The sequence below is a fragment of the Hemitrygon akajei genome, unplaced genomic scaffold, assembly GCF_048418815.1.
Source record: "Hemitrygon akajei unplaced genomic scaffold, sHemAka1.3 Scf000131, whole genome shotgun sequence".
In the NCBI taxonomy this organism is placed as follows: Eukaryota; Metazoa; Chordata; class Chondrichthyes; order Myliobatiformes; family Dasyatidae; genus Hemitrygon; species Hemitrygon akajei.
This window is the reverse complement of record NW_027332017.1, coordinates 639165-645164: the sequence shown is the minus strand read 5'-3', so window position 1 is coordinate 645164 and position 6000 is coordinate 639165.

The following is a 6000-nucleotide window of genomic DNA, read 5'->3' as shown; positions in this document are numbered from 1 at the left end:
GTGAGCTGCGGGAAAAGTGTCCCATTTTACTTTGTTGTTGAACCCTACGTCATCATTGACAGCATACCGTGGCGTTGTTCCCTCACACATGAATACGCAACTTCACCCGTGTGGAAAGGAATGGAATTACTAGATGGCATTTCAACACCCGTGCTACCGATCTGCTTAATTCTTATCTTCAATGGGTTAACAGTAAGACATATAATTGCAGCAAATAGAGTCCGCAGAGGGCTTCGGAAGAGCAGCGATAAACAGAAAGATACTGAGGTGGAAAACCGCAGAAAATCGATGATTTTGTTGTTTGCAATTTCAGCTAATTTCATATTACTCTGCATGCCCTATACAGTTCGTTCCCTGAAATGGCAAACGGTAAATTACCATTACCTGGACAGATATTTGAATTCCCCGGTATATGTACTACAGCAATCTGCGTACATGTTGGAAACTCTCAGTGTGTGCACCAATACTTGTATATATACACTGACACAGAGGAAATTCAGAAAAGAGCTGAAGAATGGAATGAAGTATGTGTTTACGTTAAATGGCCATCTGTGTAGATAACGTCCACTCCAATTGCGATTCAACGGAGTTTTCGAATAAAACAGTTTAAAATCATTAGGTTTGTCATGACTTCAAACAGCTATTCACCTGTTCATCCAGCAAATGCAAAATCCACGGAGGATTGCACACGTCATGCAGTTAAGTGGAGAACTGGGCAAACTTTCAATGAGCTTGCGTGAATGTTACAATAGTTGAAGTACACTCCGAATGATTGCAGAGACTTGATAAGCACAGGGTCAGGAATGGCTTTTGGTCATTCCCGAGTTCAGATGTTTCAAAATGGACAGAATGGAGTAAAAGAGAGTAAAGGGAGTGCCATTGAAACACAGGGAGTGTTTGATAGTAAACCAGCTGCAGAAAGCGAAAAGACCAAGGAGAGAATGTCTACTGTTAGATTCCGAGTAGAACTGAGAAGCAGATAAGCAGCAATCACGCGCTTGGAGGTATTCTGTACAGACCACACATCACATACCCTATCACCAAAATAAAAAGAAAAACAAACACGGAAACAGCGAAGAATTGTTCTGGAGATAGATTTTGGATAGGTGTCATATCAGCATGTTTGTTGACACAGGCAACGTAAACTTCATTAAAGTTCATTGGCACTTCCGCGCGTTAAAAGGTTTAGATATGACGGAATTTCTCAGTTGCGTCCTTAAAGAAGACTTGGCGCAACAAGCAGTCAGGCGGACTGGAGAACAGTCCATCCTCGGTCTAGTACCAGAAATTGAAACGGATCAGGTGACAGACCTATTCACGGGTCAACTATTCGACATTTACTGTAACCTTACACCTGGATAGAAACAGGCAACATAGAATGTGTTTAATTGGCGCTATTAGATAGGAACTTGGGAGCCGAATTTGGGAAATAGTGTGCACCTGCAAATGCACAACAGGTGATACTTGATCGAGCACTTGCATTGGTGTTGAGTATAGACTTGATTCACTGAGGCAGGGAACGGAAGTTAGTGCAGGGTAAACGTGGCTGACAAAGATATATGGAACAGCTCGTAACGAAGAAGAAAGAAAGATATTCAATGTTCAGGAACAAAGGATCAGTCAGGGCTTTGGAAAGTCTCAAGCTAGCCAGAAAGGAAATCCGCAATTAATTTAGAAGGGAACATGCGAAGGCCTTGGGGAGTCAGATTAAGATACGTGAAGATCAGGACGGTGAAGAGAGAGAGAGAGAGTGAGACCGATTAGTGTTAAAGTAGTAAGCATGGGACTGAGTGCAAGGAGGCAGTGAAGGTCCTTAAAGATACTTGGCTTCGGTATTAACCAGTGAGCGAGACCCTGAGGTATGTGGATTAAACGTAAAATAGAAAACAGATATGCTGACGATAACAATTATGCGCTGGAAACTTGTAAAATTAAAATAATCATTCCCTGTTTCTGGAAGGGATATTCTTTGGAGAAAGCGGGTGAAGATATTGCAGAGATTTTCAATATGATATTTGCGTTATCACTGGCCACAGAAGTCGTACCGGAGGATTGGAGGATGGCAAATGTTTGTTTTTCTCTTTGTTTAAAGAATTCAGTGGGGATAGTCATGAGATTTACAGGTCAGTGAGTTTTCCGTCAGTTATTGGCAAGCTATTGGAGAGGAATTTCTGAGTATCGGGAGAAAGTATTCTTGTTGGTTTTGTGTGGACAAGTCGTCCCTTATGAGCCTGACTGAATTCTTTGAAAACTGAAAAAAAAATATATATATATATATATATATGTATACCGATGAAGTTAGAACATTATTTTCATTTCAAGTGTTTGACCCGGCTATGCCTGGTCGGCACATTCAGAAGGTCAGAGACCATTGCATCTAGGACAACATGGTTGCGTTAACTCAGAATTGGTTTATTAACAGAAGGCAGATGAGCTAGTAGATGGAGGAATGTCTGCCTGGAGGACAGTGGCCAGCGATGTTCCACAAGGAAGGTATAAGCTTTTGTATAAGTTACGATTATATCTCGACTATGCTGTTGCAGTGTTCTGAGAGGCAGACTTTGATCTGACCACCCAGCAGCACTTAGATAATTCATTGAATTAGGGATGACGATGTAAGCAAAATTCTGAATTTCAGAATGGAACAGCACGCTGCATAATCTGAACTGCCGTTCATATATCAGAGAGCAGATGCTACGATAACATCCAAACAATCTGTTCCAATGGAATCCCCAAAGTCAACATTTCAAGGTTTTTAGCAGCATCTTTTGGTGCTTTCCAAATGAACCAGCCTTCCATAAAGCCTGTCAAGCCTCATGGTTTGAAAAAAGTACATTTTAATCCGATTGTCTCTCCACTCCTTTGTATGTGCTCCTGTCTACATTGTTCACTATATATTTTTTTCACATTGCCGAGAGTTATCCTCTTGTCAGGGTCACATTGAATGACACACCCATTGACACTCTTCCAAACATCACCATTTAATCTCAAAGTTGTTTGCACATCTCCATTTCAGGATCAACCTATCTCTTGTGTACAAGTTTCCCGACCGAGAAGAAATTGCAGTGATCCAAGAATGACAATATTGCTCCCTACACCAGTTTCTCATCAATTATTAATTTGCATCTTCATTATATTTTTATCCTCACCATGACGTGACCCTGGGAGTAATCTGAAGTAACCGCTCTCGAGATCGTGCTTTTGAAGTTCTCTCCTAACTCTCTGTATTTTCTATGTCGGAGCCCAACCCTGTTTTCACAAACCTGGAAACTGCGCTGTTGCCTCTTACATTAATGGCAGGGGAATGAAGGGAAAATATTCTTAGTGATAGACTCAACTCACGTTTGTAAAATATAAACTTATTTAGGGTAGTCTGTATCGTTTTTTATGGGTGAAATTATAGTTTGCAAACCAGATAGAGGCTATATGCCACGCATTTGATTATTTGTGGGTATATTAAAATCAGAAGATGATCGCTTCCTGAAAGGTCAGGGCATCAAAGGATATGGCAAGGTGTGTGGGTTTGAGTGGGATCGGGGATCAGCTATGATGTAATGGCGGAGAAGTTTCGATGGGACTACTCCTAATTCTGCTCCCATGTCTTATGTTCTTATGGAGAATGACATCGTGCACATGGACTTTGGAAGCCTCATGGCGGGCAGATGGAGAACGTTGAGATACATACGGGCACCACAGCGATTTGGAAGTATCCATTAAAATGTGGCTTGGCGGTTACATACATAGGTTAATCGTCAAGGCGAAATTGGATATGACTGCTGCTGGCGTCTGGTGGGCAATATGCAATCGGGATCTGAGGGATGCGACCGACAGACAACAGGAGGACATTTCGTGTTATAACCAGAGAGGATGACGTGCAACGGAATAGATACGAAACTTTTCAAACACTCCATGCAGCCATTATTTCTGAAGTGTTTAATGAACAGATTCTTTTTCAGCATAAATAAATCACAGCAACTGAATGCGGACAGTTCCTTATATCTTGTTGAAAAACATAATTCCCGGCCGTGTAGGTTTCGTCATTAGGGAACAGTGGAACACATACTCTTACAGTGGAATAATATAAGTTTGAAAACAAAATCAAATGCACGTTCTATTACAAATTTGGTGGGGGGTAGCTTTCATGTAAAACCATGTTGAGTTTTAGGAATTAATTCAATTTATTCACAGTTTTATGCATCATGCCTTACAATCTATCGGGCTTCTTTGGGATAACTTAGGTTTCATTTGAAGGAGAAGAAGTAGTAAGGTTTTTATTTTTCAATTGTCTGCAACACAACCCAGTCTACTTGATTCCGTTAAGTTGTAGTGTCAACCGCCATTTATCCAATTCTCGCACTATTTTTTCACATTCACAAATCACCCAAGGGGACGGTGGAGGGTGGAATAATTGGCATTAGATTAGCCAACCATTATCAGACTGGCCCGCCGTGCTCCTGTGGGAACGTCGGATTGTGAGATTGTTGGGTTTTAATGAGAATAGATGGAAATATCCGCCGACCAACGGGTGGACGGCAATCGGGTGTATGTTCTTGACTGACTGCTGGCGAGGCCAACGAGGTACTGAGTGTTTTGCTCCGCCCCTCAAAAACATTCTGCGAAAGCTCCGAAGCGGCCGATCGATGGGTCAAAACCTGGGAGATCCGGCGGTCAATGTGAAGAGTTTGAGCTCGGATTTGTGTCAGTGCGGCTTGTGTTCAGGACCGGGTTTTATAAATAAACTGAAACACCGAGGTGACGGGAGATTTGACAGCACAGATCACCTGCTTCCTGAATTTCGACTGAGTCACCACGTAAATAAATGTGTTCGTGCAGCAGTTGGAATCCCTCAACATACCCGCGACAGCGTGAAAGATCCATTCAGAATCATTGAAATCGTAACCTTTTCCTGAGGCCTGATAATGTATGACATTTACAACCAGGGTCATCCACAGGAGGATGAAGCTGCCGGAGAAGGCGAAGAGTAAAATCACAGACCTCCTCCTACTCTCCATCTCCGAGTCACTGCGGTTCTCCCCCTTGTTCTCTCCCTTCAGCAACTTACGGACCCGACTGTCCAATAAAATGTGCCTGACGGCATCCTGAGCAACAGGATCCCAGCGAAAGGAAGGAATGTTGAAACCGTATGGAACCGAATCAGATTATCCGTGATTCCGACATCACAAATCTATGATATCCTAGCGAGTAGTCTGGCTCACACTGTTCCAGGAAAAATGCTCCTGGCTGCCTGAAGGAATGTTTCCCCCCACCTTAGCGGTAGCGGTCAGGATGTTATACATGTGCTCCGTGATACTCCGTAGCCGGATTGGAATTGGATTTTTTTTACTATTGTCACAGGTACCATAAAGCAGTGAAATGAATATTCATTGAAACGCTTGTTATGCATAGTGTCCGTGCAGACCGAATCATTATACAGTGCATTGAAGCAAAACAACAACGGTACAGAATAAGGTGTAAACGCTACAGGTGAGTAGTAAGGCACAATATCACAAAAAGATTCATTGGTAGTTCGTTTCAGTCTTACCTGCTCTCCTCTCGCTGCAGCAGGAGAGAAAACCGTAAAGGAGTCAACTCACTGTAAGCACCTACAGGGACAGTGAAGGGAAGGAATATAAGCTGGAAAGTGTAGGCAAGTCAAGCGGAGTGGGAAAGCGGGAGACTAGGGACGCGAGATGAAAGAGAATCTTAAATAATGCCTGGGGGTGATAGCTGGAAGTCGTGGAGCTGAGGAAGCGGAAACTGAAAGGACAGAAGTCCATGGAATCAAATAAAGAGTTTTGATGATGGTGGCCAAGTCATGAGGGACTGGATGCCAGAAACGCGCGAGAAGCTCACCTGACTGACAGGAAAGAAAAGGGAGAGCTGTGAGAAAACCGACGACATTGCTTACCGGCGGGAAGACAAATGGATGTGCACGTCATGTGGTTGGAGGCTAGCAGAGGGATTATGAGGTTTTACTCCTACAATGAGTTGGGACTCATC